Below are 9,892 nucleotides of genomic sequence, written 5' to 3' on the forward strand. Positions count from 1 at the left end.
AGTTCCATCCCCACAACATCACTGGCATTGCTGTTATAATTCTAGTCCTCTTGAAATGAACGCAGGTTAAGGATCACCCAGGACTCGGCTATCTGGGATCCTTTTCTCGCCTACCTGGACGAGGCCGGGGGCGGATAAGCAATTCCCTCTGCCCCCGCCCCCCCAGCTGATTTCTCACAGCCCTCATTTGAGATTCAATGTTTAGTATTTTTGAGCACTTTGTACAGTAGGCATCCCTCTAATGTTATGTCTTTTTTTATTTGCTTATTTCTTTTTTATACATGTCTTGAGCTGGTATGTTTTTGTTGATCTCATTGTTTTATTTTGAAAATAAAGTATTTCTTTTTAAAAAAGAAATGATCACCCAGGACATGCCCTCTTCTCATTGCGAACACCAGGTACAGGAGCCTGAAGGCACACACTCAGCGATTCAGGAACAGCTTCTTCCCCTCTGTCATCCGATTTATGAATGGACGCTGCCTCACTACTTTTTTAATTTCTATTTTTTTTTGCACTAACTATTTACTTTAACTATTTATTCAAAGTTTCACCTGCATTACGATGTATTGCATTGTGCTGCCGTCGTAAAGAGAGCCCATTTCACAACGTACGCCGGTGATATTAATTCTGATTCAGGTAGCTCACGTACACGGATTGATTGTCTGTCCACAGAGTGACTCCTGGGCACAGGAGTGTCTGTACATAAGGTGGCCCTGGCAGGGATCGATAGGGTAGTGGTGCGGTGGTTAGTGGGTGGAGGTGTTGATCAGCCTCACTGCTTGGGGAAAGTAACTCCTTTTGTCTGGTGGTCCTGGTGTGGAGACCACGTGGGCCCCCTCCCCGACGGGAGCAGGGGATGACTTCGAAATAGGAGCAGAATTAGGCCATTTGGCCCATTGAGTCTGCTCCGCCATTTCACCATGGCTGGTCCATTTTCCGCCCTGACCAAGCCAGAATCTATCAACCTCTGCTTCAAATATACCCGCTGACTTGGCCTCCACAGCCGCCTGTGGCTACAAGTTCCACAGATTCACCACCCTCCGGCTAAAGAAATTACCCTTCATCACCGTCCCTATAAGAACATAAGAAATCGGAGCAGGAGTCGGCCATCTGGCCCACCGAGCCTGCCCCACCATTCAATAAGATCATGGCTGATCTGTCTGTAAACTCAGCTCCATCTCCCTGCCTTTTCCCCATAACCCTTAATTCCCCTACTATGTAAAAACCTATCTGACTGTATCTTAAATATATTTAGTGAAGAAGCCTCAACTGCTTCCCTGGGCAGAGAATTCCACAGATTCATCACTCTCTGGGAAAAACAGTTTCTCCTCATCTCCATCCTAAATCTTCTCCCCGAACCTTGAGGCAATGTCCCCTAGTTGTAGTCTCACCTACCAGTGGAAACAACTTTCCTGCCTCTATCTTATCTATCCCTTTCAAAATTTTGTATATTTCTATAAGATCCCCTCTCATTCTTCTGAATTCCAGAGAGTATAGTCCCAGGGGACTCAATCTCTCCTCATAGGTTAACCCCACAATCTCTGGAATCAACCTGGTGAACCTCCTCTGCACTGCCTCCAAAGCCAGTATATCCTTCCTCAAGTACAGAGACCAGAACTGCACACAGTGCTCCAGGTGCGGCCTCACCAATACCCTGTATAGTTGCAGCGTGACTTTCCTGCTCTGCATTCAATCCCTCTAGCAATGAAGGCCAACTTCATTGTCTTCTTAATAACCTGTTGTACCTGCAAGCCAACTTTTTGCGATTCGTGAACAAGCACTCCCAAGTCCCTCTGCACGATAGCATGATGCAATCTTTCACCATTTAAATAATCTGCTCTTCTATTATTCCTTCCAAAGTGGATGATCTCACATTTACCAACATTGTATTCCATTGCCAGACCTTGGCCCACTCACTTAACCTATCAATATCCCTCTGCAGACTCTCCACATCCTCTGTACAATTTGCTTTTCCACTCAGTTTAGTGTCATCAGCAAATTTTGCTACGCTACACTCAGTCCCCTCTTCCAAATCATCAATGTAAATGGTAAACAGCTGCAGGCCCAGCACCTACCCCTGCGACACCCCACTCACCGCTGACTGCCAACCGGAGAAACACCCATTTATACCAACTCTCTGCCTTCTATTGGTTAACCAATCCACTAACCATGCCAATACACTTCCTCCACTCCATGCATCCGTATCTTATTTATAAGTTTCTTGTGCGGCACCTTATCGAACGCCTTCTGGAAATCCAAGTATACGACATCCACCTGTTCCCCTCTATCCTCTGCACGCATTATGTCCTCAAAGAACTCCAGTAAGTTTGTCAAACAGGACCTGCTCTTTCTGAATCCATGCTGCATCTGTCTAATGGAACCACTCCTTTCTAAATATTTTCCTGACTACAGCTGTTAAGCTAACTGGCCGATAGATGCCCGTCTTTTGCTACATCCTTTTTTAAAAAGTGGTATGACATTTGCTGTCTTCCAGTCCGCCGGGACCTGCCCAGAGTCCAGAGAATTTTGGTAAATGATTACCAACGCGTCTACTGTAACCTCTGCCAATTCCCTCAGCACACTGGGATGCATCCCATATATTCTCAGGCTGTGTCCTCTGGTCTTAGACTCTCCCACCGTAGAGAATATCCTCTCCATATCCACTATATCGAGGCCTTCCACCATTCGAGAAATTTCAATGAGGTCACCCCTTGTTCTTCTGATTTCTAGTGAACACAGGCCCAGAGCCATCAGACACTCTTCATATTTCAATCCTGGAATCATTTTTGTGAATCTCCTTTGAACCCTCTCCAGTTTCAGCACATCCTTTCTAAGATAAGGGGCCCAGAACTGCTCACAATACTCCAAGTGAGACCTCACCAGTGCTTTATAAAGTCTCAACATTACATCCTTGCTTTTGTATTCTAGTCCTCTCAAAATGAATGTGGTTTGGGTGTGATTCTTCATGCAGTTTCTGGCCCTTTTCCAGCGCCTTTATGTACCTCTGTCCTTTCTGGTCCTGGTGATGCACTGGGCAGCTTTGACTGCCCGTTGTAGACCCTCCCTGTCCATTCCACTGGGCAGCTTTGACTGCCCGTTGTAGACCCTTCCTGTCCATTCCACTGGGCAGTCTTGACTGCCCGTTGTAGACCCTTCCTGTCCATTCCACTGGGCAGCTTTGACTGCCCGTTGTAGACCCTTCCTGTCCATTCCCCTGGACAGTCTTGACTGCCCGTTGTAGACCCTTCCTGTCCATTCCACTGGGCAGTCTTGACTGCCCGTTGTAGACCCTTCCTGTCCATTCCACTGGGCAGTCTTGACTGCCCGTTGTAGACCCTTCCTGTCCATTCCACTGGGCAGTCTTGACTGCCCGTTGTAGACCCTTCCTGTCCATTCCACTGGGCAGTCTTGACTGCCCGTTGTAGACCCTTCCTGTCCATTCCACTGGGCAGTCTTGACTGCCCATTGTAGACCCTTCCTGTCCATTCCACTGGATAGTTTTGACTGCCCATCAGGCAGAGAAGCAGCCTGTTAGGATGCTCTCCACTGCGCACCTGTAGAAGGACGTGAGTATTAATGTGCAGCGTCCATCTCTCTCAGAAAGTAGAGGCGTCAGTGGATTTTCCCAATTGTGTTGTGGGACCATGCGGTCAGCTCTTCCTCTCCCCGACCACCTTGACCTCACAGCTCGTTATGATCTTGCATCTTCGTATTTACCTCCTAATTCTCTCTGTAGGTGTTGCACTTTGCTCTGCAGTCTGTTATTTTTCTCTCTTGTACTGCTGATGATTTCAGCTGCAAGACAAGTTCTACACTAAGCCGACTGCAGTTCCAACTCCTTAAGCCCCAACCATCAGGCTCCTGAACCAGAGGGGATAACTTCATTCACCCCCAACACTGAACTGTTCCCACAGCCAATGGACTCTCTTTCAAGGACTCTTCATCTCATGTTCTTGATATTTATTGGCGATGGTGTGAGGTGTGAGGTGCTCCTTCCCTCCGCTAGCCTGCAGGTCACCATTGGGCAAGGTGTAGCACTTGCTTAGCTCCCGATCAGGGTCACGTGAAGCCATGGGGGCAGGTGATGGATGGTCTACAAGCAGCTGGTGCATATCACAAGTCCTGTCTGACCCCAGAGTATTGATAATGGTTGGGGTCACCCGTCTTGTAAAGTCACTGCCCAGAAGGCGACGATGGCAAACACTTCTGTAGAAAATTTTGCCAAGAACAGTCATGCCCATGGAAAGACCGTGATCGCCCACGTCATGTGGCACCGCACATGATGATGATGTCATATGACACTGCTCATGATGATGATGTCATATGACATGGCACATGATGATGTCATACAACACAGCACATGATGATGATGTCATACAACACAGCACGTAATGATGATGAAATACTTTTTCTTCTATCTGTATTTGCACAGTTTGATGTCTCCTGCACTTTGGTTGATCGTCTGTCTTGTCCTGTGTGTTTTTTTTTCATCAAATCTATTGTCTTTCTTTGTATTTACTGTGAATGCCCACAAGAAAATGAATCTCAGTGTAGCATATGGTGACATATATGCACTCTGATAATAAATTTACTTTGAACCTTGATCTTTTACAAGTAGAGCATAAATACATTTTTTAAAAATAAGAAATAACATGGCTATCACGAGAGGACACAGTTTTAAGGTGCTTGGAAGTATTTACAGAGGAGATGTCAGGGGTAAGTTTTTTACGCAGAGAGTGGTGAGTGCGTGGAATGGGCTGCCAGTGTTGGTGGTGGAGGCAGATATGATAGGATCTTTTAAGAGACTCCTGGACAGGTGCATGGAGCTTAGAGAAATAGAGGGCTATGGGTAACCCTAGGTAACTTCTAAAGTAAGTACATGTTTGGCACGGCGTCATGGGCCAAAGGACCTGTGGGTTTCCTATGCTTCTATAACCTAATTAGAACACACACAAAATGCTGGAAGATCTGAGACCAAATGAAGGGTCTCGACCAATGTTCCCTCTAATTTTTAGTAGTCAGTTGTGTGCAAAAATCTTATGTTGTGCAATTTTTTTTCCTGTGACAAAAGTTTGTGTGCACTAAATGCACACGTAGCACAGTTTATGTAGGTTTACAAAATATTTGACATAAAACTGCACAGAATAACAAAATAACATACATATTTAAGTCACTCAGTTATTTTTTTTCTCTGTCCTGTCTTTGGCATTTACCCATTCTTTGCAAACTCTATCTAGACTAATAGAATTTCCATCCAATTGATAGCTTTTGGTTCTCATTAACATATCCAAATGACTTTAGCAACTTCTACTATTTTGTTAAGCCCTTCAACTTTAAACAAATTTGCAGTTCTTTTGCATTTCACGCCCTTCGCTTCTGTTGAATTCGACATAGTGAATCAATATTTTTTTCAATAAAAACTCAGTAAGCTATCGACAGGATTTGAGACAGATCTTTGTAAACTTTACGATATGAACACTGTCTGCCAAAGATGGCGGCCGCCGCGATGCAGTGGTACAAACCGGAACAGGAAAGGTGAGGTGACGGTAAATTAGTGACGTGCATTGTGGTATTTGAAAAACCGACTAACTAGTTAACAGAAACATTTACCTAAAAGATTATTTTCAATAAGTATAATTATTAATTACTACATTATTTTAGGTAACTAACCTTTTGTGCGCACATTAATTTCCTTTGTGCGCTGGTTGAAAAACGTGTGTGCACGCGCACAGTTTAGAGGGAACATAGGTCTCGACCCAAAATATTGATGGTTTATCCCCCTCCAGAGATGTTGCCTGATCTGCTGCATTCTCCTGGTGTTTCGTGTGCGTTGGAACAACAAAGTCCAAGTTGAGATGAAAGTGGTCACTGCGTTGCTAAACTGTGGTGATTTGAGTTGTGCTGATTGGATCAAGATCTAAATCAGAGAACCCCACCACCCAGGCCATGCTCTCTTCTCGCTGCTGCCATCAGGAAGGAGGTACAGGAGCCTCAGGACTCACACCACCAGGTTCAGGACCAGTTATTACCCCTCAACCATCAGGCTCCTGAACCAGAGGGGATAACTTCACTCACTGAACTATGAACTCACTTTCGCGGACTCTTCATCTCATATCCTTGATATATATATATATATATATATATATATATATATTTATTTGTTTGTTTGTTTGTTTGCAGAGTTTGTTGCCTTTTGCACCCTGGTTGAATGCCCAAGCTGGTGTGGTTTTTGTTAATTCTATTATGGTTATTATTCTATTATGAATTTATTTAGTATGCCTACAAGAGAATTAATCTCAGGATTGTATATGGTGACATATATGTACTTCGATAATAAATTTGCTTTGAGCTTTGAGTAGTTGAAGGAAGGAGGTTGTTCCTGAACCGGGTGGTGTGGGGTCTTCAGGCTTCTGTCCCTCCTGCCCGACGGGACTGTGAGAAGCTGGCATGGGCCGGGCGGTGGGCATCTTTGATGAAGATGCTGCCTCCTTGAGGGAACGCCACCTGTAGATATGACTGATGGTGGGGAGGGACGTGCCCGTGACGTACTGGGCTGTCCGATGCTTCTTACGTCCTGGGGAATGAGTGAAGACAAGGGAATCTAAAGAAAGATGGTTCATTCTCGTTCTCCCTCTCCCTATCTCTCTTTCTCTCTCTTTCTCACTCATTCTCTTTCTCCTCTCTCTCTCTCCCTCTGAACCCCCCTGTCCTCTGCCCTCTCTCTTTCTCCTCCCTATCTCCCTCCTTTCTCCCTCCATCTTCTTCGCCCCCACACCCCATGCTGTGGTACCGGTTCCCGGGTGGTAGCAGCTGGAACAGTTTGTGACTGGGGTGACTCGGGTCCCCAATGATCCTTCGGGCCCTTTTTACACACCCGTCTCTGTCAATGTCCTGAATAGTGGGAAGTTCACATCTACAGATGCGCTGGGCTGTCCGCACCACTCTCTGCAGAGTCCTGCGATTGAGGGAGGTACAGTTCCCATACCAGGCAGTGATGCAGCCAGTCAGGATGCTCTCAATTGTGCCCCTGTAGAAAGTCCTTCGGATTGGGGGCCCCATACCAAATTTCTTCAACCGTCTGAGGTGAAAGAGGCACTGTTGTGCCTTTTTCACCACACAGCTGGTGTGCACAGACCACGTGAGGTCCTCGGTGATATTTATGCTGAGGAACTTGAAGCTGTTTACCCTCTCAACCCCAGATCCATTGATATCTATAGGGGTTAGCCCGTCTCCATTCCTTCTGTAATCCACAACCAGCTCCTTTGTTTTTGCGACATTGAGGGAGAGGTTGTTTTCTTGACACCACTGTGTCAGGGTGATGACTTCTTCCCTGTAGGCCGTCTTGTTATCCTTTGAGATAAGGCCAATCAATGTAGTGTAGCAAATGACACAGCATCGACACAAAACAGGGGTTTGGCGTGGGAGTGCACCTCACACCCACGGGTTTGGTGGGGCCGGAGGCTGTCGTCCCTAGACTTAGGCAGCTGAGGAAACCAGGGGTTTCTTCAATAAATTGTCATTATAGAATTGCCCTGTAGTTACCTTTGTGGTGGAAAGTGTATAGACTGGCTGCATTACATTCTGGTGTCGGAGCACTGATGCCTTTGAATGGAAAATCCTGCAAAAAGTAGAGGATTCGACCCAGTCCATCACTGTAAAACCCTCCTGACCATTCAGCACATCTGCATGAAACGTTATCTTTAAAAATGAACCCTTTAGTGAGAGGTTTTATTGGGAAAATTTATAATTTACTATTACAGCAGGATAATTATCCTCTGTTTAAGATTAAGCAAGATTGGGAAAGAGAGCTTAACATGACCTTGATTACAGAGGATTGGTTGCGAATTTTGAAGTTGGTTAACCCTTCTTCGGTTTGTGCCAGTCATTCTCTAATTCAATTTAAAATTGTACATCGTTATTATTTGACAAAGGAGAGACTATCTAAAATATTTCCTGATGTTAATAGTCAGTGTGATAGATGTAAAACTGAGACAGCTACATTGACACATATGTTTTGGTCGTGTTCTGTATTGAAACAGTTTTGGAAATCTATTTTTTCTACAATTCCTAAAGCTTTAAAAATTAATTTGCAACCTAATAAATTGACAGTTTTGTTTGGTATAATCCCTCAATATATTCACGGTATTTCTATATCAGACCAACATGTAATTGCGTTTGTTACATTATTGGCCAGAAGGGCTATTTTATTGAAATGGAAAGATGCCTCTGCTCCCACTTTGATACAATGGTTCTCTCGGGTGATGTTACGTCTTAGTTTGGAAAAAATCAGAAGTCGAACTTTTGATCCTCGATTTGACTTTGAGAAAAGGTGGGGCTCTTTTGCCCGCTATTATCATTTGATTTGATTTAATTAAGATGGTTCCCTTCTGATTCTTTTGTAAATGGATTTGGTTGGCGGATTGATGTCTTTTTTTATAGAAGCTTGTATGGCGTATAGCTCTGGGTTTGTGCTCCAAATGGTTTTTTTTTTCTTTTTTTTTTGTTAGCTGGGTTTTTTTTTCTTGTTTTTTTTTGTTAGCTGGGTTTTTTTTCTGTTTTAGTTAGTAGGGGTTCTTTTTTCCTTCTTTTTTCCAAAAAAAAGGTTTAACATTTTGTTTTTTAAAAAATTATTATTATTGATATACTGTTTAGCTTGGTTAATAGTTTGACTCTTATTATACATATTGATATATTGACTTGATTTTTTAATGTACTTTTTTGTTGCCGATTTTCAATAATAATTAATAAAAAGATTTAAAAATGAAAATGAAATTAAAAATGCCATCGTGGGAAAGCAGCATCTGTCATCAGAAATGAATCTATTTCTCATCTTCCTTTCTCCAGTCCTGCTGGAAGGTCTCGGCCTGAAATGTCAACTGTTCACTCTTTTCTGTAGACGCTGCCCAGCCTGCTGAGTTCCCTCCTGGCATTTTGTGTGTGTTGCTTTGGATTTCCAGCATCTGCGGATCTACTTTTGTTTGTGATCCATCGTCATCCCCAGTTGTTTACAATATATATTAATGACTTGGATGAGGGAATTAAATGCAGCATCTCCAAGTTTGCGGATGACACGAAGCTAGGTGGCAGTGTTAGCAGTGAGGAGGATGCTAAGAGGATGCAGGGTGACTTGGATAGGTTGGGTGAGTGGGCAAACTCATGGCAGATGCAATTTAATGTGGATAAATGTGAAGTTATCCACTTTGGTGGCAAAAATAGGAAAACAGATTATTATCTGAGTGGTGGCCGATTAGGAAAAGGGGAGGTGCAACGAGACCTGGGTGTCATTATACACCAGTCATTGAAAGTGGGCATGCAGGTACAGCAGGCGGTGAAAAAGGCGAATGGTATGCTGGCATTTATAGCGAGAGGATTTGAGTACAGGAGCAGGGAGGTACTACTGCAGTTGTACAAGGCCTTGGTGAGACCACACCTGGAGTATTGTGTGCAGTTTTGGTCCCCTAACGTGAGGAAAGACATCTTTGCCATAGAGGGAGTACAAAGAAGGTTCACCAGATTGATTCCTGGGATGGCAGGACTTTCATATGAAGAAAGACTGGATGAACTGGGCTTGTACTCGTTGGAATTTAGAAGATTGAGGGGGGATCTGATTGAAACGTATAAGATCCTAAAGGGATTGGACAGGCTAGATGCAGGAAGATTGTTCCCGATGTTGGGGAAGTCCAGAACGAGGGGTCACAGTTTGAGGATAGAGGGGAAGCCTTTTAGGACCGAGATTAGGAAAAACTTCTTCACGCAGAGAATGGTGAATCTGTAGAATTCTCTGCCACAGGAAACTGTTGAGGCCAGTTCATTGGCTATGTTTAAGAGGGAGTTAGATATGGCCCTTGTGGCTACAGGGGTCAGGGGGTATGGAGGGAAGGCTGGGGCGGGG

This window comes from Mobula hypostoma, chromosome 30 (assembly GCF_963921235.1).
Source record: "Mobula hypostoma chromosome 30, sMobHyp1.1, whole genome shotgun sequence".
Taxonomy (NCBI): Eukaryota; Metazoa; Chordata; class Chondrichthyes; order Myliobatiformes; family Myliobatidae; genus Mobula; species Mobula hypostoma.